This window comes from Schistocerca piceifrons, chromosome 7 (assembly GCF_021461385.2).
Source record: "Schistocerca piceifrons isolate TAMUIC-IGC-003096 chromosome 7, iqSchPice1.1, whole genome shotgun sequence".
Classification (NCBI taxonomy): domain Eukaryota; kingdom Metazoa; phylum Arthropoda; class Insecta; order Orthoptera; family Acrididae; genus Schistocerca; species Schistocerca piceifrons.
In genome coordinates this window covers 70861210-70886220 of record NC_060144.1, presented here as the reverse complement: position 1 = coordinate 70886220, position 25011 = coordinate 70861210, and the positions used below count along the sequence as shown (strand labels likewise).

At 46.8% G+C, this 25011-nt stretch overlaps 1 pseudogene; it reads right to left on the bottom strand.

Annotated features, from left to right (window-relative positions):
* Positions 1-23979: 23979 nt before the first annotated feature.
* Positions 23980-24097, bottom strand: LOC124709181 (annotated as a pseudogene).
* Positions 24098-25011: the final 914 nt, after the last annotated feature.

The following is a 25011-nucleotide window of genomic DNA, read 5'->3' as shown; positions in this document are numbered from 1 at the left end:
TACTAAAATTTAAACAGTCCGATGGACTTGAAGGTACGGTGACGGTGGACTATGCCAGATTCGGTCTCTGGATCTTACGAGTGTTCGAGTACCTCAACAAGTGGTCATTGATGCTTTCCTACTATACGGCAACATCTTGGGTGATCTCGCCGAGAAGTGGCAATCATTTACGAAACCCCACGATAAGTAGCGTCCGACAGATCAAAATTGAGCTGACGAAACACGTTTCGTTGTACTTGATGATTGGCGATGTGTGAACCATTGTAATGCACTGTAGCCAGCCACAGCATGTGGTGAAGAAGGACACGTCCGGTTCGACGTTTGATACAGATACCGCTGAGTGAAGTGACCTTGGCATCGATGCTCACGTCCCTACCCATCACATACGCGGCGGCAGCACAAAATCATGCCACGCCACACCGGGATACTCTTCAAGCCTCATCAATACCATCCACCGCATCACAACGCGCCGACGAGACCAGCACCTCCCGCGCTCGCATCAGGACCATCCAAGAGTCTATTCGAACCATGGATGTCGAACTAGAGGTTGTGCGTACTCCAGACGGGTACGGCATCGGACGACCACATTCTGATTCGGAGCAACACATAAGGAAAGCGCAAGAAACGCAGTCGAAACCCCTCCAACGGTGGACTGACGAGACAATGACCATATGTCTGACGGTGACCTCCCATATTGCGTCCAGTCAGACGGTGCGGCCGCTCCTGGCGCCCCTTCTGTGATAGACCCTCTCTCAATGTAGAACACGTACTCATTGTTGTCAATACACAAGGACGACGGATCCCCTACAGTTTTTGTCGCAGCACCCACTTCACCCGCTCCGGGAATTCACGACCATCGCATGCCTTCGACATCAGCATCCTGGGCCGATGATGTTGAAGAAGGAGCAGATGAGACTGCCAGAATGTCCGAGCAGGTGCAGTCCACAGAGTGGTCTGAGCTGGAGCTGTTCCAGTAATCATGGCCACAGTGGCAGACCTGGAGGATCTACACCCGCCGGGTGTTTCCATCCCACATTCTGCATCGACTGTAAGGGACCATACACAGCAATATCGTGTAGTCACAATGGATCTTGACACCATCCGAGCCCCTAACAAACTGGCCATGTTCCGAGGCAACATCAACTCTGCGGATGTTGGTATTCCACTCTTACAGGAGGAATTCTTCGCTGACTTCCAAGTACCCAAGTGCCCAAGTGCCTCGTACGTTGGTAGTGCCGTCTCCATCCTCCTACGCGACAGGCTCCCGGCAGAGGACGTCATATATCTCCCAACCGAACGGGTGCATATTATTAATATCTACGTACTTCTGGTTCTAGACGCCGTCATGAACGACGTACATTCTTCGCTGAGGAGGTCACAGGCCCACAAGACGATATAGTGCGTAGTGGATACTCCAGCTCGACACAAGGGCCCGCTGGCCAACTCCTGCAGCAGTCATCTTGCGCGGCTCTCTCGGTGGTCATCGATCGCCTGCAACTCGTTGACACCTGGACAAATGTCTAACCCAGCCCGGTTACATATTTTGTATTGTTCATTCGTCAAGCCACATAGACCGCATCCATCTCACCTGCCCCTTACTGATGGTACTCACCATGCAGAAGTGTGCCCCATGTCCTTTCCAGAATATGAAGCATACATCTGCGACGTCACTCCAGCCCGACAGCGTGTTTGGCATAATTGTAGTCTGCGGAAATTCAATGTCCCGCACCGGACCTCATTCAACTGTCGAGGTAGGGTCAAGGGTGCATGGGCACGATGCTGGCCTCGTTGTGATACCTATGATCTCATCTTGATGGCTCTCTTGTGCAAGGCCAATTCTCTGTAAAACTTTGATGAGTTATAGTAAAGAGCATTCTTTGTCACTGTGAGATGATTTTTTCTCCTCAGCATCGCAGGCGGAGGTACATCAAACGATGGCGCAGATCTCCGTGATCATGTACTGTCACATGCAAGGAAGTGTAATCCGATCTCGAACTTCTAATTGTATACCTTAAGAACATAAGTCAATGTACGACCTCCTCCAGGAAAGACAACAACGATGCAGGGCTCTGATCCATGTCCTCACTGATGCAGAAGCCAGCCGCGCTACACCCAACAAATGATTGGTCTTGCTGTCCACAGTCATTTAGCCAGATTTTATGCAGCCGTATTGCATTCCGCAGAACTGATCAGAGAGGTCGCACGACTCACTATGAGCACTCTCTCGGTGGAGGTAGTTCATGAAATCCAAGAAGACGTGACCACAGATGAAGTACTCGATGCTATCAGGGTGGGATCCAATAAAATGTCCCCTGTACTCGATGGTATCCCCATTGAATTTTACGTAAGTTTTCAATCATTGTTGACTTCCACATGGGGGACCATCGCATAAGAGCTGATGTCCCTGAAGATAGTGGTCCCTAACACCTTCCTGAATGGCATCATTATCTCAATTCACAAACCACAAGAGCTATCGACGGGCTATGATTATCGATAGTCACGTAGCTCAACAGCGATACGAAATACGAGGGTTGGAACTTTAAATGTGGCAACTACTCATTTACAGCTCGTACAAAATAGATACCTGTTTCAAAGTTTACTGACCTTCAAAGTAGTCACCAACATTGTGTATAACCCGTTACCAGCGATGTGGAAGTCGCAGGATACTCTTAGCAGTGACAGTTGAGTTGACAGTTCTAGTGGCGCGGTCTATTGCCCGACGAATGTGTAGCAATTCTGAAGCGAATGCGGTGATGTATTTCCTTCAGTTTAGAAAGCGAGTTGAACTTACGAGGTCTTAAGTCAGGAGAGGGCAGCAGGTGGTATAGCACTTAGCAGCCCATCATTCAAACAAATCAGTAACAACTTTCCCAGTACGTGCTTGAACATTGTCCTACAAAATGATGGTCAGGTCCTGCAGAAAGTGCCATCACTTCTGTCTCTATGCCGTTCATTTTTGGAAAACAACCTACGACCAGCTTAGAGACAGAAGTTATGACACTATCTGGAGGACCTGATCATCATTTTGCTCAAACACTTACAGTGCAAGCTGTTACTGATTTGTTTGAGTGATGGCGCTGCTACGTGCTATACCACCTACTCTATTCCATTGACTTAAGACCTCGCAAGTTCAACTCTATTTCTAAACTAAAGGAAATACTTCACCGCATTCGCTTCAGAATGGCTGCAAATTCGTTGGGCAATAGGCCGCGGCTCTCGAACTGTCAGCACAAATCACACTGCAAAGACAATCCTGCGACTTCCCCATCACTGGTAATGGGTTACACACAACGCTGGTGACTACTTTGAAGGCCAGTAAAACTTCTAAGCACGTATCTATTTTGCACGAACTGTAAATAAATAGTTGCCATTATTAAAGTTCCAACCCTCGTATTTGCGCGGCTGGCCATCGCGACTTAAGAAGGTAGCAAGTTGCGGCGACCAGACTCCCCTAGGAGGTGACAACAACAGCCGTACGGCCCTTTGCTGTTACCGAGACATGACAGCATTTGTTCGTTACCAACGTATCGCTGGTGCATTGGCATCACTGGACGTTAGCCAGAGCTTTGACCATGTTGATCACTCCTATTTGCCGACACTTCTTCAGAATATGGGTTTACCTATGCGCCTTTTGAGCGGCGCGATCTCCAAAACCATGTACAGCGGTCGGCTCACGCCGACCGTGGTCATAGCATGATCTGTCCGGCAAAGCTGCCCTCTTTCCACGATTTTACATGGTTTCATTTTGGAATCCCTGCTCTAAGGACTGCACCAAAGTTTGGAAGGTATGATGTTGCATGGGCACCCTTTCTGCAGCATGGCCTACGCAGAGGACCTAGTTCTTTATATCCGCAGTGAAGATGAAGTTCGAGTAGCCCTGAGACATGTGGCGCCTTACGGCGAAGCGTCGGACATCTCTCTCAGCGTGTCCAAATCCAAGGTCTTCCTCTCTGATGTGGGCCTACTGGAGAGAAGCGTCGCTCCCCTTAGCGTGCCACCATATTCCGATGTCCTGGCATTGAATTCACAGCCGATCTCCGGCGCTCAGCGGCTATTAACGGCAGACGTTTGCTATAGACGATCAAAGCAAACCTTGCAGATCAATGCACCCAACATGCGAACATCTATTAATCCCCCCATATACAACATGTGTCTCAGGTACTACTGGTCCATCCTCCCCTGGCCCGAAGTCTGTTGACGGCATTGGGCTCTTTCGTCATCTCAGGGATGTTATTCAAAGTGCAGTATGACTCCTTCGCACTCCCATGGACTGTGCTGGGTTGGGACTGGTACATGTGCCGCGTCACGGTGCTGTACGTCAGTTCTCAACCAAAACTCTGCCATCGTTGGCCACATAGCCTCACTGGACTCCTAATTAAAGACAATGTGCCAGTCTCTTTGTCCGCCATTTGGCACTGGCCATTCGATCCCCCTTTTATCATATCCGACGATTTTATCTGGACTTCAGTTATGTCTACCGGTCTTTACCTCGTACACATATATACCAGACTAAAACAGATTACATAGTGTTACTAAAGTGCCGCTCGTCCAACCCCATCGAAATTAAGTATCTCCAGTTTGTGTGGTGGCACATTTGGAAAGACGTCCATGCATGCTTTCTCGAATCAGACGTCACAGTGAATGGCAAACAAGTTAACCACATCGACTGTATCGCATCCATCTAACCGTGTCGCCTCTCTGCGGGCGATACAGACGACCACCGATTCCACTGTGGTCCGATGTCAGGACTCTAATGTGGCGTATTTTGGAGCTTCTTACACAGCAAAGACCCGCTCAGGTCACTATCCACACATTTTATTCCCGGAGGGGATTGTTACCCTACCACCAAAACTCACTCTGTGAACTGGGTCTGTGGCGACACGATTCTTCATCTCTTTAATTGGCAATAAGTCAGTGCTGGGATAGTGGAATTATCTCAACGAACGGCGCTGCATCAAAACACGCAATCCACGTGAGACACCCTGCTGAACCCGCAGGACAGAACAGGTAGTTTAAGTTGTGGAAAGGGGCCAAAATAAGCGGCTGTCAGTTACACTCGAAAATTTATTTGATCAAACATTACAAGAGCCAAGAAAAATTAAAAAAAAAAAAAACACAGCTTCAGTTTTGGAACTTAATTAGCGGCTGAATGCACCGTACAATCTCATGCCTTAAGGATAAGACCATTTTAAAAACGGCTGAAAGCCAATAACTTAATGCTCAACCAGAACCAGAAATTTAAAAGGCAAAGACTGATCTTAAAACAGTTTCTTAATTAGTTTGAAGGTCCAAAGAATTTTCCACCTTAGGAACAAACAACTTAAATTCAAAATCGGCTGAAGGCCTAACACTTAAGACTCAATAATATTAATTTTAAAAAATGCCAAAGGATTTACATAAAACAGTTCTTAAATTAGGCTGAAGGCCCAAACCATCTGATGCCTTAAAGGCAAAACAACCTGAATCTGAAAATCGGCTAAAAGCCATATAAGTACAAACAACAAGAACAAACAAGAAAAGGCAGTACACCCAAAGGGCGCTCAGAAGTTTCAATGGTCGGAATGGAATTCAAACACAAACACTCACTTAGGTGAGACAGGCGGTCGGCCCAACCATTGTCCACCTGACGACAACCCACCGACAAGCTAACCTCTGCTTCACCCAACCAGCACATAACAGTGTGTTCAATGGAACAACGTAGAAGGTATTGGCGCCTACAACCAATTATACATTGAGCTGTCAAACTGCACACATTGCTGGACAGCCACAACACGATGCAGAAAATACACTGCCTGAATTTACGTCAACGGCCAGGGCAGGTAAACGGAACGTTAATGGCCACAAGGCAGAAGATTCCGCTGGTGCACTTCAATTCAAATAACCACGTACAGTTAAACTCCACCGGAGGGTGGCTAAAATTTGCCAACTTGAAAACACACGTTGTTGCTCGCGGGAATATCCCAACAGCTGACAACGAACTCCAAATGACACAATGTGAACAGTCGTGACTTGCTGGTAGATTAAGTCAAAACTCATCTTTCATGTCCAGGATCGGTGAGCCATGAACCTCGTATCAATGGGAACAGCACCACACACTCCGATACCGCATAGAGGCCGCCAGCAGGCCCGGGCAAAACTACGCGCCGTAGACAATTCCTCGCTGCTCCACGCCAACTGACCAACTGCCCAGGCCCGGAAACGGTGGAAGGACGCAATATACGACGGCCGATGAGACGACCAACCGAACGACCAACCAACGGTCGTCCCGAATCAATCTCCCTCCGTCGGACATTTCATGTGTGCCGCCAGCGGTCGGCGAGCACTGTCTGTCGGCGCCTCATTGGCGCTCCATCCCAGACTTCACTGTTGCTGCGTCCCGAACTGACTGCCAGACACACAACGACCCGGAAATACTATCGGTCGCTCCAGAGGTGGTACAACAGTGCACTTATCGATACGCGCTGCTGCTGCCGCTCGTGGGCAAGGAAGGCAGGAAGTTAGTGACGCCAGTAAATGGAATAAGAAAATGAGGCGGCAGAACCGTAATAGAAGATCACAAACAATAAATGGGATAAATGCGAGCCGTGCACGACTCACCATGGTATCAGAAATACTTCTTCAGTTTCTTAGAAAGCACATTTAATGACCCGCCTAAGCAGCTGGAACGTCCAAGCTATGAGAAGGTGAAAACTGATCGTAAGCTCCCAGAACGGAACAGAACCGATGACAGAATGTTCGCCCATTCAACGAAAAGACTCGTTTAGGCTTGCTGGATGACGCAGCACCCACTACTCAAGAAGCTCATAAAGCGGAAACTAATTATGTTTAATTTTCATGGCTCCTCTGCGGTTCCATTCCGTTTATCCTTCCTCGGCCCCTTATAGCTCTATGATTAGATACAAGCCAACCCCTGAAATAGGAAATCAGAGTTAGAGTCCTGGTGCGACACATATTTTCGTGTCATCTATAGGTAATAGTTCTATAACTAATACAGCTGATGTCAAAGAATTTGCCATTGGCGAATAAATTTCGGAACTCAAACTTTCTTTTTCATCTGTAATGAGGTGATCAACACACACAAGCTGTAACGGTTGCATCTGAAGTGGTATTTTGTGGTTAAGGTAGAAGATAAAGTTCCCTCCTTAATGATATGATTTTTGTGCAGAGGTACAGGGTGACGCAGGAGGTGTTGAACCATTTGTTATTTATTTCATGGTCATTCTACTAAAACGACCCATTTGTAAATACCGGTCTTACATGCAGTTGTTCATGGAGAGTCCTCTAGGGTCCAGGTCGAATCAGTTGATTAAAATGGCGGGCAACGGACGGCTGAATGTTCAGCAGACAGCCAAGTTAATCTTTTCTACGTAGAAATAAAGTATGTGATTATTATAATGAAATTTTTCCGTCAATATTTTAACACAAGGTGGATTCCCCTTAAAAGAGCAGTAATAGGTTTCATTGCAGTTAAAAAACAATGGAATGCAAGATCCAGAGTGGCCATGTGTGTTTCATATCTGCTCTCCGGACGACGTGAAAACTGTGAGAGTTTCAGACGCAACGCAGTCCTGGCAAGTCGACGAGGACAGTTGCAGCCGAACTTGGAACAGCGTGTCGCTGTATTCGACGCATTCTCCATTCCGATCTTCATTAATTCCCGTATAAAATGATAGTGCTTCATACCCTTCTCGATCAGCAGGAAGAAGGCGGACGGAATTTTCTTTCCTGGTAACGAAGACGGGAAGGAGAAGTATTGCTAAAGAGCATCTGGTAATATGACGAGGCGTACATACATGTTACCTACGTGGTCAACAAACAAAATGTGAGGTTTCAGGAATCTGAATGTCTGGTGACCTTTCATGAATGGAGAATTACAGTCAAAAAGTGTTTGTTTTCACTGTCGCATGAATCCACGTATTAATTGGATGTCTCTTTCCTGACAAAACCGCCGGCCGAAGTGGCCGTGCGGTTAAAGGCGCTGCAGTCTGGAACCGCAAGATCGCTACGGTCGCAGGTTCGAATCCTGCCTCGGGCATGGATGTTTGTGATGTCCTTAGGTTAGTTAGGTTTAACTAGTTCTAAGTTCTAGGGGACTAATGACCTCAGAAGTTGAGTCCCATAGTGCTCAGAGCCATTTGAACCATTTGAACCTGACAAAACCGTCACTTCTGAACGGTACACGGGTAATTTGCGAAACGAATTCCTTCCCATATTTACTCGGCTTCCAAAGCATAAGCAATGCATTATGCAGGAAGGAGCCCTTCCAGACATAGCCAATGTCGTTCTCGACTCTCTCCATGAAACGCTTGGTGAAAGACTGTAGGCTCACCACATTCTTCAGCGTCTTAATGTGGCCGACATCAATTCCTGCAATCATATTCTGTGGGATATTTAAAAGAAGTCTTCCGACATCATCCTCGAGATCACCGGCCGAAGTGGCCGTGCGGTTAAAGGCGTTGCAGTTCGGAACCGCAAGACCGCTACGGTCGCAGGTTCGAATCCTGCCTCGGGCATGGATGTTTGTGATGTCCTTAGGTTAGTTAGGTTTAACTAGTTCTAAGTTCTACGGGACTAATGACCTCAGCAGTTGAGTCCCATAGTGCTCAGAGCCATCCTCGAGATCTAGTGGAACGTTATGGAAGTGTAGAACACAGTCGATGAAGATCTATGCTGGTGAGTAGCGCAGCAGCAAAGTAATGGCAACATTCAACTTGATCCCCATTGGCATCAGTTCTCCATAAGGTTTTGACGTAATCTGGCATCCGGCACAGTGACCGTTCGGTTCTAGGCGCTACAGTCTGGAACCGCGCGACCGCTACGGTCGCAGGTTCACGTTCGCGCGGTTCGAATCCTGCCTCGGGCAAGGATGTGTGTGATGTCCTTAGGTTAGTTAGGTTTAAGTAGTTCTAAGTTCTAGGGGACTGTTGACCTCACAAGTTAAGTCCCATAGTGGTCAGAGCCATTTGAACCATTTAATCCGGCATCACTCTATCCTGACATACAAACGGTGAACCAAAACTCCAGCAATAAACTTTCTTATAAAATAGTGTGGACCCAGTCAAGAAAAAAAATTCTATGATACATGGACTCTAAAAGGCGTACTTAAAAGCAATAGTTGACCTTCACAGCTGCGAAGCACATCAGTTTCGCGGAACATGATCTCATGGCTTTTAAGATAAGCATTTTGGGGCTAATGTTGACAATTTTTCTTCTTTCTGCCACAGTACCGCCTCTGAAAATATGTCGCTGAAGTTCTGATTCACCCTGTTCGTACAATTCGCACTCGTCCTCTTGGATTGTTATCACTAGGGACAAAACCATATACTCCAACCCGCTCACAGAACGACACTTACAGTCCTGTAACATCTAGAGACCCTTAGTTTCGGCAAAATATGACTTCAGTTGCTGTTCCGCAATTGAAAGAAATTGGAAAATGGGTTCGGTACTTGCCTTGTTATTGCTTATTGCGGAAAACCGGGAATGTGAATGGTGTTAATTGCTTGAACAAAACTCATGGCTTCAGTAAAATTAAGTATGCTTGATTTTAACTATTCGTTTGTGTCAAGGTGTCAAATTCAATCACTTGCTATTCTTGTGCTGCAATGTTCCTTTCTGTCGGTGGACAGCTTTCCTTGTTCGACTTCCCTCATTTGGAATGTGGTCCTAAGTAAATAATCCTACAAATGAGTTACGAAATGTGCTCCTGGCATATATATATATATATATATATATATATATATATATATATATATATATTTGCATCACCCCAGTTCCCAGAACTCCTCAAGATAGTCGTTGACTGTTGATATTGTACCACAGACACAGTCCCTTAGACTGTTCAGAGACGTCACCAAACTCGCCGAAACATCGAAACATGTAAATAGCCAAGCATGAACAGCGCCTGTCAGTCGGAGGGGGCCCGACAGACGATTAGTTCCAGTCATTCCACCAGGAAGGAGGTACACGGCTTGATCTGTCTGTAGTTCAACCACTCCTAGACGGTCAATATCGCGGTTTCATCTCGTCCGCATTGTTACTTTGTGCCAGGAAGGGCTCTCAACAAGTGAAGTATCCAGGGGTCTCGGAGTGAACCAAAACAGTGTTGATCGGACATGGAGGGGATACAGAGAAACAGTAAATGTCGATGGCATGTCTCGCTCAGGCCGCCCAAGGGCTACTACTGCAGTAGATGACCGCAACCTACAGATTATGGCTCGGAGGAAACCTAACAACAACGCCACCATGTTGAGTAATGCTTTTCGTCCAGCGACAGGACGTCGAGTTACGACTCAAACTGTGGACAATAGGCTGCATGATGCGCAACTTGCCTCTCGACGTCTATACCGAGGTCCATCTTTGCAACCACGACATCATACAGCACGGTACAATTGACCCCAACAACATGTCGAATGGACTGCTCACGACTAGCATCACGTCATCTTCACCGATGAGTGTCGCATATGCCTTCAACCAGACAATCGTCGGAGATGGGTTTGAGACAAACCGGTCAGGCTGAACGCCTTAGACACACTGTCCAGCGAGTGCAGCAAGGTGGACGTTCCCTGCTGTCTTGGGGTGGCATTATGTGGGGTCAACGTTCACCGCTGGTGGACATGGAAGGCGCCGTAACGACTGTACGATACGTGAATGCCATCACCCGCCAGACAGTGCAACCATATCGGCAACATATTGGCGAAGCATTCGTCTTCATGGACGACAGTTTGTGCCCCCATCGTGCACATCTTGTGAATGACTTCGTTCAGGGTAACGACACCGCTGGACTGGAGTGACCAACATGTTCTCCAGACATGAACCCTGTCGAATATGCCTGGGACAGATTGAAAAGGGCTGTGAACGGGCGATGTGAGCCACTATCTCCTCTGAGGCATCGACACCGAATCGTCGTTGAGGAGTGGGACAATCTGGCCCAACAGTGCCTTGATGAACTTGTGGATAGTAAGCCACGACGAATACAGGCATGCATCAATGCAAGAGGACGTGCTACTGGATGTTAGACGTACCGGTGTGTACAGCAACCTGGACTACCACCTCTGAAGATTTCGCTGTATGGTGGTAGAACATGAAATCTGTGAGATTCATGAGCAATACAATGGGCGGAAATAATGTTTATGTTGTGATTCTTCAGTTTCTCCCGGCGTATTTGCTGCTCGAACGGTCCACGGGTATACTGCCGGTTCACAGCGTCCAACGGACACAATATTTCGGCGATCAGACATGTCGCCATCGTCAGGTGCGTTGGCGAACTGAGCTCCTGAGGGCGGGCATGTGCCACACGTTCATACGAGAGGCCAAACTAACGTCTTCAAACAAAGCACCCAGCAAAGGCGGATACCGCTCTCCTGTAAGCCTTTGTGGTAATACATGTGGCCCTATGAGATGGTGATCATTAATATCATACCAGATATCGACACCGCATCGTTAAATCGGCCGCCCGCCCTCATGAGCTCAGTTCGTCAGCGCACCTGACGATGGCTACATGTCTGGTCACCAAAATATTGTGCCCGTTGAACACTATGAGCCGGCAGTATGCCCGTCGACTGTTCGAGTGATGTTTATATCGATATCTATTCCAATTTTCTTTACAGGTTCAGGAGCTTTCGGAACCGCGGTGCAAATAGTCACACACTGAGCTACAAACATACACTCCTGGAAATGGAAAAAAGAACACATTGACACCAGTGTGTCAGACCCACCATACTTGCTCCGGACACTGCGAGAGGGCTGTACAAGCAATGATCACACGCACGGCACAGCGGACACACCAGGAACCGCGGTGTTGGCCGTCGAATGGCGCTAGCTGCGCAGCATTTGTGCACCGCCGCCGTCAGTGTCAGCCAGTTTGCCGTGGCATACAGAGCTCCATCGCAGTCTTTAACACTGGTAGCATGCCGCGACAGCGTGGACGTGAACCGTATGTGCAGTTGACGGACTTTGAGCGAGGGCGTATAGTGGGCATGCGGGAGGCCGGGTGGACGTACCGCCGAATTGCTCAACACGTGGGGCGTGAGGTCTCCACAGTACATCGATGTTGTCGCCAGTGGTCGGCGGAAGGTGCACGTGCCCGTCGACCTGGGACCGGACCGCAGCGACGCACGGATGCACGCCAAGACCGTAGGATCCTACGCAGTGCCGTAGGGGACCGCACCGGCACTTCCCAGCAAATTAGGGACACTGTTGCTCCTGGGGTATCGGCGAGGACCATTCGCAACCGTCTCCATGAAGCTGGGCTACGGTCCGGCACACCGTTAGGCCGTCTTCCGCTCACGCCCCAACATCGTGCAGCCCGCCTCCAGTGGTGTCGCGACAGGCGTGAATGGAGGGACGAATGGAGACGTGTCGTCTTCAGCGATGAGAGTTGCTTCTGCCTTGGTGCCAATGATGGTCGTATGCGTGTTTGGCGCCGTGCAGGTGAGCGCTACAATCAGGACTGCATACGACCGAGGCACACAGGGCCAACACCCGGCATCATGGTGTGGGGAGCGATCTCCTACACTGGCTACACCACTGGTGATCGTCGAGGGGACACTGAATAGTGCACGGTACATCCAAACCGTCATCGAACCCATCGTTCTACCATTCCTAGACCGGCAAGGGAACTTGCTGTTCCAACAGGACAATGCACGTCCGCATGTATCCCGTGCCACCCAACGTGCTGTAGAAGGTGTAAGTCAACTACCCTGGCCAGCAAGATCTCCGGATCTGTCCCCCATTGAGCATGTTTGGGACTGGATGAAGCGTCGTCTCACGCGGTCTGCACGTCCAGCACGAACGCTGGTCCAACTGAGGCTCCAGGTGGAAATGGCATGGCAAGCCGTTCCACAGGACTACATCCAGCATCTCTACGATCGTCTCCATGGGAGAATAGCAGCCTGCATTGCTGCGAAAGGTGGATATACAGTGTACTAGTGCCGACATTGTGCATGCTCTGTTGCCTGTGTCTATGTGCCTGTGGTTCTGTCAGTGTGATCATGTGATGTATCTGACCCCAGGAATGTGTCAATAAAGTTTCCCCTTCCTGGGACAATGAATTCACGGTGTTCTTATTTCAATTTCCAGGAGTGTAAATTTGTTTATCGCCGACATTGGATTAGGGGGCAGATCGGCAACAGGGCACAGCACACGAGTGCTGTAGGTAATCTACCCACTCACGAGAAGGGGAGGCATGCGGCGTCAAGTAGAGTCCTGCATGACCGAGTAAGCGAGCACAAAATACGAGGTGGGGAGACCACACCCTAACTGGATAAGCTACCCGCACTAGTTCTTGTGACCGAGCATAGAAGCCGTGACCGAATACGTAGCATGTAACTTCAAACACATTACACGTGTTATTATCCGTGTGACACTGCAGCCAGTACGCGCTTCTTATTTGTGGTGTGTCTCTCTCTGTAATCATGCAGCGCGAGGAAGCCAGTGTAGTAAGACGTAAGACTGAAACCAATGTTTACACATTAAAGAAACGGGATGGTCTAAGAAGCCAAGTATGGAGTACATTTCTGTTTGTTATAGATGAAAACATTGCGTCTACTGGGTACGTATCGTGCATAAACTGCTCCACTTTATTGTTTTTCCAGTCGGGAACCACTCATTTAAAGAAACACAGTTGCAAGAAACCTCACAAAGATCGTTTCTTTGGCCGTCCTTCCGTTATCTTAATATGCTTGAAATAAGTGAATAGCAGGAAATTCTTAACAATGTGCGACAAATGTGTGCTACGTACGCAGGTACAACATTCAATCATTAACATAATCGTTTTTGCATAGTTAGTGGAATGTGTATTATAGAGAAACGGGAATGTTGTGACTCGTATAATTTTTCATTAACGTAAAACAGCTCATTTTTATGGGAACGGGGGTCGGGTTGTTTGGGGGGAGAGACCAAATAGCGAGGTCATCGGTCTCTTACGGGAATGTTTCGATGTTTTCCATATCAGTTCTGTATTACTTGTCTCTTTTGTTTATTATCATAGATCCTTCAAGTACTGTGTCATCACCACCCAGAAAGAGAGCTCGTTTCAAGGAATGGAGGAACAACAGATCATCCGCAGCAGATGAAGTAGATCTGTACGTTTTAATGCACCCCGGAGATGATGATGACATCTTAGAGTGGTGGAGCAGACATGAAACAGATCTGCCAGGTTTGGCTGCAGTTGCAAGACGTATTTTATGTATCCCAGCAACAAGCGCACCTAGTGAAAGGTGCCTTAGTAAAGCCGGCATGTTACTAACAAATTGCCGAAGACAATTAAATCCGGAACGCGTTAGTGATTTCCTGCTGATCAACAATAACTATAATTTTGTTTATGTTGCAAAAAATTGAACGTATGACAAGTTACGTCTGTAAATGTTTAATGTTCTTTGTATGCTTTCTTTATGAAGATGGTTGTCTTCTAGATTACAGGGAAAGCACTTATTTAATGTTTCCTCTAATGAAAGGAAAAATATCTTTTTTGTTTGGAAATGAGACTCGTCTTCTATCCGAGATTGTATTGAAATATCATTTTACTTTCCAGGTGCTTTATGAATTTAGCTGTGTCACGTACCCGTCCTTGGAAATGTTACTTTTGTATTAAAAGAGAGAGAGAGAGAGAAAAAGAGAGGCGTTGGATTTGTACAGTAAAGTACAATGCAGCGAGCTGGGGCGAAGCGAGGTGAGACGTCAGCGGTGACCGGTCATGCTCGGTTATCCGCGTGTCCGGAATCCGGACATCAGACATGGGGCGAGTACGTGACCGAGTCGAGTCGTGTGGGGCCGGACACTAGCGGCTCGGTCCCCCCCCCCCCCGTCAACAGGCGAGCCGTGACCGGTCAAACACTGAGCGTTGCAGCACTCTAGCGTCAAGCGACGGTCTGCGTGACACTGCGAGCAATGACAGCGCCAAAGTCCATCTCGTACCGGTGACGCTGGCCGGTATTATGTATTGTGGCTAGTTGGCATAGGGAAAGTAACGTGAGGAGGGGCTGCACTACTGTACATGCGTGTTTTATAATTTGGTTTTAGCGTCCCAGACTTAATTTTAAGAAATGAGTACATAGATGCAGAACACGAAATACAAGTACACAGGTATGTGGCAGTTAATACAAACGAATACATTACAGCTGTACAAATCGAACTAACATAGAAACACATGACCAGAAACTGCAGTGGCGGTTTATAAGTACTGTTCGAAATGACGGCCACGATATCTGTGGCAAAGTTGAACTCTTCGCAGGAAGGATTGCTGAACACAATCCAAAATGTCTGTATCTCTTTGTGTAATATCACAGGCATGTTGTATTCTGCATTCAAGGGTGTTGAGATCAACAACCTCTCCTTCATAAATCACAGATTTCAGATGGCCCCACAAAAAGAAATCCAGTGGATTCGGTCTGGCGATCTTGCTGGCCATGCTACAGGGCCTCCACGCCCGATCCATTTTTAAGGGAAGGCACTGTCGAGGTGGCGTCGCACTGTGCTCTGAAGTGAGCGGGGGCACCATCATGCATGTACCACAGGTTCATAGAGAGGCCAGACTAACGTCTTCCAACAATTCCGGTAACGCAGCATCCAGGAAACGCAGATACCGCCCTCCTGTAAGCCTTTGTGGTAGTACATGTGGCCCTAAGAGATGGTGATCAATAATACCACACCAGATATTGACACCGCATCGTTGTTGGTACCGTTGTATCACTGTGCTGTGGGGTTTTCTTCCGCCCACACATGCCAATTATGCGAATTCACTATACCCTCCTTCGTGAAACAGGCTTCGTCGGTGAACAGTTTTGTTCGTGAAAAATGCTGGTCGTGGGTCTGACGCCGTAGGATAAACTTGCAGAAGTCCAGCCTCCTCTGGTAGTTTTCCGGCCTGTACCTTCTGCATGCGAAAGTGATGGTAATGGTTTCTATGGACTACTCGCATAACAGTAGATTGTGACATTCCGGCCGCAGTGGCGAGAGACCTGGGTATTATTCTTCGGTTGTCCGCAACAGTTTGTAACACTTTTTCTTCGTCATCCGCACTGTACGTCGACGGTCGGCCACGACCACTAAATCCTGGAGGTGCTACACATGTACCATACTCCCTGAAGCGCCTGTCCACAGTCTAAAACGCTTTTGGGGATGGAAGGCGCCGGCTAGGAAACCTCTCGGGATACAGTTGCCTTGCGTCAGCTCTTCCGTCTGCAAGCCCGTAGGTGAGGTGGATGTCGACGTGTTCCTCGTTTGTGAAACTTTTCATGGTACTGTAGCAACACTGCGACGCGGCCGTTAGCAGCTGTCGACACGGCGAATATCGGGCACAGTGAGCAGCGCAGAGGTGTCGTAAACACGTCACGCACGCCGCGGTTTTACTTCCGCCGTTGACCACTCTTTCCGCTTACAGGACACACATTTCCTAACATGGGACTGTACACTCCGCAACAGCTGGCAAAGTGTGAGTCACAAGTTCTCAGACAGTTTCACATACATTACGATGGGATTTCTTCTTTCTCGTATCTTTCAAACGCTGACAGATACACATCAGCTCATTGGTGTGTCATGTGTTGTACTTACGGGTGAATGACATGCTGTGATTGTGAGGCTCATCGGTATCTCGTTCAATGGTTAGCACGTGTTTTTGTTTTACGTACACAGTACACCGAGAAAGACGAAATTACCAACAGTGCGTCACGTGTTACGCATAGCGGTTCTCGACATATTTTTCCTCATTTATGGCTCACCCTATATAAAGAAGAGTATATGTGTGTGTGTCGGGGATATTGATTGATTTCACCCACACTTAGTGCAGCAGCAGCAGGCCTCAATAGTATCAGCACTGTTAAGTTTATGAACTCCTACCTTATATGGAAGTTAAAAACGTGCTTTATGCAGCTCCTGTTGTTTCGGCTGCCCTGTGTGATGGGCAAGTTGCACGGGAACAGTATTGGTCTCCCAAATCAACTTGCTTCATTGTGCCGTCTACATGTCAGCGATTCGAAACAGTTTTCTGAGCCTTGATAAGTAGGCTGCCCTACATGAAAGGCATGTTGCACTGGACTAGCATCGGCCTGCTGTATCAAGCTGCTTTGCATGGTGGCCTGTACATTAGGGGCAAATAAATGATTTCGAGGATGTGCTTTGCTACATGACCTGCATGATGCATGTGTTGTGGGATTCGGTAGCAAATAAATGATTTTCAAGCACCTGGTTTCCAGCCTACTATGCGTGACACACAAGTTCTAGGAGTAGTGTCGCTCTGGTCCATTGGGCAGTATTCCAGGAGCTACAGGTTCTGATGAGCCTGGTTAAGTTAGGTTGAGATGGATAGTGGAGAGGATGGACTGAACGATGGGACGAAGGTAATGGATAAGCAGAATGCGGGAGTAGGTGAGGGGGCAGAGAAAGTGGTGACGAGGAGATATCCTGATGTAGGTGGGAGGATGATGTGGACATACAGGCACAGAGAGGGGGATTAGAATGTATATAAGTGAATGAGACATTTTTATAGGAAACCAATTTTGTACTCGGATATATTACTGCTAGGGGCCGTAGTTTTCAAGTTACTCAATAAAAATGTACACAACTAACCTTCAAAGACACCTCCCATTTCATCTCGGCCCTCACAAGTCAGGAATTCTTGTGCATTGTTCATGGCACTCCATCATACCACTGAACAATATTTGCGACTACAAGAATTATTTACCACATTCCACCGTTTTGGTCTTCATTGACTGGCCTTATTATGCCACCAGCTCAGCCGAGCACTTACGAATTTTAATACTGTTGCCGGGACAAGATAGAATGCTAAAGGAATATGCGGAAAAATTTAGCTTGCAGATCTATTTGCAGAAGTATGAATTTTACTTCAAATTTGACCTACAAAAATTAAACACTATACACGGCAATACATGTGACACAACTTTCGTCCAGCAGCCACGATGTATTACAGTCATTGGCTACGAGAGGACATTCATTTATTCAGGGTCAGTGTAATTCCACGGATTTCCATAGCGCGCCTCCCGTCAGACCCAAATTCTCAGCTTATCCACACACTACTAATGTAGTGCCCGTGCCCATTGTTTTTCGTTACTCGCGGCATTTTGCATATTTCCGTAAGAGTTCGAGCCTGCCGTGCATCTGTACTGAGAGTGCATTGGCCGTCTTAGCTTTAATTCCTGTTTTTAATTCTTGCGACGACCACTGTGTTCGAATGGCCTAGTGATTAGAGCGACTGCTTGGCAAGCAAGAGGCCTCCGTTCAAAACATAGTCTGCCACAAATTTTCAACTATTCCCACTGATTTAAATCACTACCCTCTCGCAGCCAGCGTCTATAGTTCCTTTGTCTCTTAAAAGATAAAGTTATACTGACGGGCGTTGGGCCGAGCAGTTCTAGGCACTTCAGTCTGGAACCGCGCGACCGCTACGGACGCAGGTTCGAATCCAGCTTCGAGCGTAGATGTTTGTGATGTCCTTAGGTCGGTTAGGTTTAAGTAGTTCTACGTTCTAGGGGACTGATGACCTCAGGTGTTAAGTCCCATAGTTCTCAGAGCCATTTGAACCATTTTTTAAGAGTTATACTTCTCAAATAACTAAGTGAAATTTTGGAACTTACGCTACGTAAAAAGATCTAACAAAAGACTCGACTACAAAGAATGAAGACGACTTACGACAAAACACAAGACATATATAATAAGAAATGCATTTCCATTCAAACAAAGATCAGACCCTACAACATAGTAATCAAGCCTGAAATACTTCGTCCACACTAACAGTCCGTACCAAGAGCAACTTAGAAAGCATACTGAAGGAAGAACAGAAAATGACGAGAAAAATTCTCGGATCAAAGTTGATAGAACAGAGATGGATTTTACCCTCTAAGAAAACCACAGGGAAGACGTTAGACATAGCGGCAGATGCCAACTGGTACCAGAAATAAGACCCGCCTAGAGGATTCTGACATACATACAAGGGTCAAATCAAGAATACGATTCAAGTCAAACTTGACGTAGAAAAATGGTTCAAATGCCTCTGAGCACTATGGGACTTAACATCTGTGGTCATCAGTCCCCTAGAACGTAGAACTACTTAAACCTAACCAACCTAAGTGTGGTGTCACCGCCAGACACCACACTTGCTAGGTGGTAGCTTTTAAATCGGCCGCGGTCCGCTAGTATACGTCGGACCCGCGTGTCGCCACTATCAGTGATAGCAGACCGAGCGCCACCACACGGCAGGTCTAGAGAGACTTACTAGCACTCGCCCCAGTTGTACAGCCGACGTTGCTAGCTATGGTTCACTGAGAATTATGCTCTCATTTGCCGAGACGATAGTTAGCATAGCCTTCAGCTAAGTCAATTGCTACGACCTAGCAAGGCGCCAATTATCCTTTGCTATGTATCTAATGACGCATATACTGTATCAACAAGACCAATGTTCACCAATTGTGGATTAAAGTTAAGTATTCCAGAAGCTACGTACTTTTCTTTATAGCATTCATTACGTATCCTGTTTCAGACCTCACGCCAGCCTGCGTGAGTTTAAGCGCGTGCCTTTCGGTTACCCCTCACTGTGGACTGGCTGTCTTGTCAGTCCACTACACTAAGGACATCACACACATCCATACCCGAGGAAGGATTCGAACCTGCGACCGTAGCGGTCACGCGGTTCCAGACTGAAGCGCCTAGAACCGCACGGCCACTCGGCCGGCAAACTTGACGTAGAGAAAGCTCAAATCGATCCAATACAAACAGAAAACAGAAACATATGCAGGGACGAGATGTACAAGTGGAATGATAGGTCCCAACAAGAGAAAATTGCGTTGAAGATACTCCATGAAGAAAGAAATGCTAAAATGAGGTAGAATGCTTTGCGTGATCCTACAGGGCCTCACCGCAAATATTTATGTACATTTTATTCAGTGAAATTACAAAGTGGCCACAAGAGTGCTCCATGTACGTAGCCTCGACATGTGTTTCTAAAACAGTAATTGTATCTAACAACGATGCGTTTATACTAGCTGACGTACAGAAAAATCGCCGTCTAGAGAACATTGACGTAGCCAGAGTCTGCTGCCTTTGAGCCGGAACTTGTCAGCGCCACAGCAGCTGTCGACATGAAAGCGGCCGGCGCTGCAGGCGCAGGTGCCCGCGCCGCGATTACGCAGATTGTCTCCCGGCAGCTGACGTCACGGCGGTCGCGGTGGGCGTGGCCTGGCCGCGGGTTTATTGCCAATTAGCAGCTCCGCCGCCGCTTAACCTCCTTACAGGCCGCCGCAGTCGGCCGCTCACCGCAGACCCTTTTGTCGGGGAACAAAAACCCGCGGACGGGAGCTCCGAAAAAGCCGCAGAGCAGGAGCGGCCCCCGGCTTGGCTCTGCTTTGCACGTGCGCCGCTGCTTCCCCTCACGGCCGCGGCAACCCGCAAAGCTGGCTCCGCGCGGGCTGCCCGCCATTATGCAGCTTAAATGCGGACCGCATTCTCTGCGCTCGAAAATATTTGGCATTGTTCTGCCTCAGCGGAGGGTCTGCCCTCCGACCACTGACGAGACACGAAAAACCGTGTAAGCCTCGCCGAAACAACGGGAACACACACGTACACACGTACTGTACGTGAAATCCAACAAAGAATTGGGAAACTTAATAGAGCAGATCTGAAGGGGCGGCCCTCAAAACATTAAATTGTCCAACCAGTCTCTCGACAGATACTGGTACTTTCCAGAAATGATCTAAGGAAAGAAAAGAAGGGAAAATAATAAACACTTAACAAACCTCACCAACTTTCATAGTGCTCTGCTTGCGTCATTACCCATCAGTGCCTTGAGAAACAGGTATAACAATGTCAGTAGAAACGTTCATTAATATTTCTTACGTGTCAGAACTAGAATAAGTGTCAAATTGAAAGCAAAAATCAGAATATTTTGTAATCAGTGATGAAGTGACATACAGTACGCAAGGCAGACTCTATTATGTGTTCCACTTGTCAACAATAATTAGCTATTTCACATATTTGTGACAGTAGGCATCTGAGACACTGGACACATGCAATACTTGACCTTTTATGACTTATTGATTGTGTGAAATTGAAATCTAACGGAAGTTCCGCGTTCTAGCCCGAAATGGACCAATGGTTTCCGACCGACCGTCGTGTCATCCTCTGCCAATGTCTTCAGCACGCCTCTCCTCTGGACGTTGTCGGCTTTATTGACGCTAGAACCGTTACTGGTCAGTCTAGTAGCTCCTCAGATGGCTGAGTGCATACTGTACAAGTCTTCCCACCAAGGAAGAATCCTTGGCTGGGCTGGGCATCGAATCCAGGTGCCTGACATTCCATGCAACCGCACTGACCTCTGTTACGGAGGCGGACTGAATTGTACAAGAACATTTAGCTTATTTCGGGGAAGTTTATAACTGTCACAGTCTCTCTCCGTAGATGGTACACGAGATTTGAAACATCCATTTGGATTTCCTGGAGCACAAACCATTTTTCATAAAGTAAAAGCTTCAGAGAGTTTACATTTCACTAGAATTTTCACATCGCAATAAAAGTGAAATTTAATCATTTAAAACAGTGTTGTGGTCGGAATTTATATGAATTACTGGAAATATGTAGTACATTGATCGTGACAAGGCCAAATATTTCATGAAATAAGCATCAAATGAGGAAACTACAAAGAAAGAAACTTGTCTAACTTGAAGGGGGAAACCAGATGGCGCTATGGTTGGCCCGGTAGATGGCGCTGCCATAGGTCAAACGGATATCAATTGCGTTTTTTAAAACAGGAACCCCCATTTTTTATTACATATTCGTGTAGTACGTAAGGAAATGTGAATGTTTTAGTTGGATCACTTTCTTCGCTTTGTGATAGATGGCGCTGACGAGTTTCTTTCTTTGTAGTTTTTTCGTTTGATGCTTATTTCGTGATATATTTGTCTCGGTCACTATTAATGGACCACCCTGTATATGCGCAAAAAAATGAACTCACATATCCTGATGTTACTGATCAAGGGAAATATTTGCTCTCATTTTACTTGATTCCAACTCTCGCACATGACCACAAAGGCACACAAAGGCCTACTTATACGTATTTAACATAGTTTTGTAATTCATTTGCACGGTGCAATCAGTTTATTACATAAAACGTAATTTACGTCACGTCGGAGATACTGTAGAACAAACATAATTTTTGGAAGTGAAATGGCTCTGAGCGTTATGGGACTTAACATCTGAGGTCATCAGTCCCCTAGAACTTAGAACTACTTAAACCTAACTAACCTAAGGACATCACACACATCCATGCCCGAGGCAGGAACCGTAGCGGTCGCGTGGTTCCAGACTGAAGCGCCTAGAACCGCTCGGCCACACTGGCCGGCTTTTGGTAGTGACCTCACTTCAGTATCTAGCTCCAAACAATGAAGATCACTTCTGATATGTGTGTGTCTCAAATAAGGGTGTGAAAACCTAGATGCTCTGGAAGTATAGTATACGAAACACTCAGGAAGTGGAAACACCCGTCTGAGGTGTTGGTAGCTCCGTGTGGAACCTGCACCTGCCGTCTCTGGCTCTCAAAAACAGTCCAGTCAAGCTTCCCTTTATTGCTGACGCTTTGTTGTTAGTGGCACTCAGGATTAAGGTATTAAGTCAATGTTGAAGGAAATTAATTTTCTGTTACATATCTTCTATGTGTTGTCCATTCATTATTACATTTCGTTGTTCTTGTTGGCATAGTGTATCTGGTGGTCTATTACTGCTTGTGAAACAGACTTTAGGGTTCCTGTTTTGCTTCACGTATACTATAAATTAATTTGGAAGGAGAGACAGCATTGGTCGTATTTTTTGTTTTGTTTTATTAAACGCAAAATCGATTTTCGGTCACTTAGTGACCATCTTCAGTGCTGCAATATATAATTTAAATTGGTAGGCACTGGTGTCAAAAAGCTTACAAACTGTCAGTTTATGTGATCGCTGTAAGCTTGTTGACACCAGAGCCTACCAATTTAAATTATATATTGCAGCACTGAAGATGGTCACTAAGTGACCGAAAATCGATTTTGCGTTTAATAAAACAAAACAAAAAATACGACCAATGCTGTCTCTCCTTCCAAGTATACCCATTATATGGTCGTGGTGCACAGGACACTCCATGGAGTCGCCAATCAATACAAATTAATTATTTTGTTCGAACTTTATTACTGTATTCACTGATAATCAGGACCAGGACAACACCACATATCTGTATGCCCCTCCCCCCCACTCCCACACACTCACATGCACGCAGGCACGCACAACTACTTGCAAAGCATATCTGGCTGATACTCACTTCTCTTCCCCAAAAGGCTACAAACGGTCAAAGACATTGCGTGTCATGTCTCGATATCAATGCAAACAAAAGAAACCCTAAGTATTCGCTTAGAACTCAGCCTTAATTTAGTATTTCAATAGCCAATACTAATACTGATAATAATAATACCAATGTTTGTACCTACTAGGATACACGACATATGTACGTCATTTTTGAAATTATGTTTTTCAATAATATTGTTGCAGGGTTTTTGTATTGATAGTTTTTTGAAAGTCAAGTTAACAGTATCTCCGTCGTAAAGAAACGTAAAAGTTGTGATACTGTGAGAAATTTTTTATTGAATTGCAATGTGAAAGAAATGAGTCTACTGCGTTCTTTACTAAACAGCGGGAGTATACCAGCGACCAATTCCATTAGAAACGGCAGGAATCACAGCATATAACAAACTTTTACTTGCTGTGAGTATAAAATATAGTATGACGAATAAACTAAGCTAAACTTAGTCTGAACAGGCCTTGGAAGGCCCAACGGTACCGACCGGCCGCCGTGTCATCCTCAGTCCACAGGAGTCACTGGATGGGGATATGGAGGGTCATGTGGTCAGCACACCTCTCTCCCGGCCGTATTTTAGTTTACGAGACCGGAGCCGCTACTTGTCAATCAAGTAGTTCCTCAGTTTGCCTCCCAAGGGCTTAGTGCACCCTGCATGCCAACAGCGCTCGGCAGTCCGGATGGTCACCCATCCAAGTGCTAGCCCAGCCCGACAGCGCTTGACTTTGGTGATCTGACGGGAACCGATGTTACCACTGCGGCAAGGCCGTTGGCCAGTATGATGAATGCAGGAGTAGATTTCTAGACAATTTGGAGTTACGCATTGTGCGAGGTTTAGTAAATCGATGTACCACCACTGACAGTAACAATGGCTCTAACTAGTTTAGGCACTGAGTCGATATGTCCTTGGATTAAAGACACTGTGACGTGATTCCATGCTGTTTCAACTCTACGCCTTATCTCATCATTAGTAGTGGCTGGTGATTAGTAGCCCGCCAGTGTGCCAGCAATCCATCGTCAGACGGATTCTGTGAGTGCGAGATCTGAAAAACGAACTGGTTAAAGCAAAAGTCGAACACCATCCGTATGGAGGTTGGCCGGGATTGTAAGGTGCAACGTGCAGTCTTTCATTACCTTGTTGAAAGACAACATCCCGAATACCTTGGAGTTATGGCAGAGTCACGTCAGAAATAGGAGAGCTGTCTGAATAGTTCTCGGCTTCGCCCCGAGTTCGCAGCACGTGTTGGCAGACGCCAACTAAATTTTAAAGCTATTCGAGGCAGCAGTTGACCGCAGGTAGTCATTTGAATAAACTGTTGTGCGAGAGGTGTTGAAAATGGATAAAATTGAGAATCGTGCTGTGATTGAGTTCTTCGTAAAAGAAGGTTTAACACTGACCGAAAATAATTTGCGGCTTGTAAATGAGTAGCCGGCCGGCGTGCCCGAGCGGTTCTAGGCGCTTCAATCTGGAATCGCGGAACCGCTACGGTCGCAGGTTCGAATCCTGCCTCGGGCATGGATGTGTGTGCTGTCCTTAAGTTAGTTACGTTTAAGTAGTTCTAAGTCTAGGGGACTGATGACCTCAGGTGTTAAGTCCCATAGTGCTCAAAGCCATTTGAACCACTTTTTTGTTTTTTTTTTTTTTTATAAATGAGAGTGGCGGCTTTTTACCTTCAATTTCCACCGTG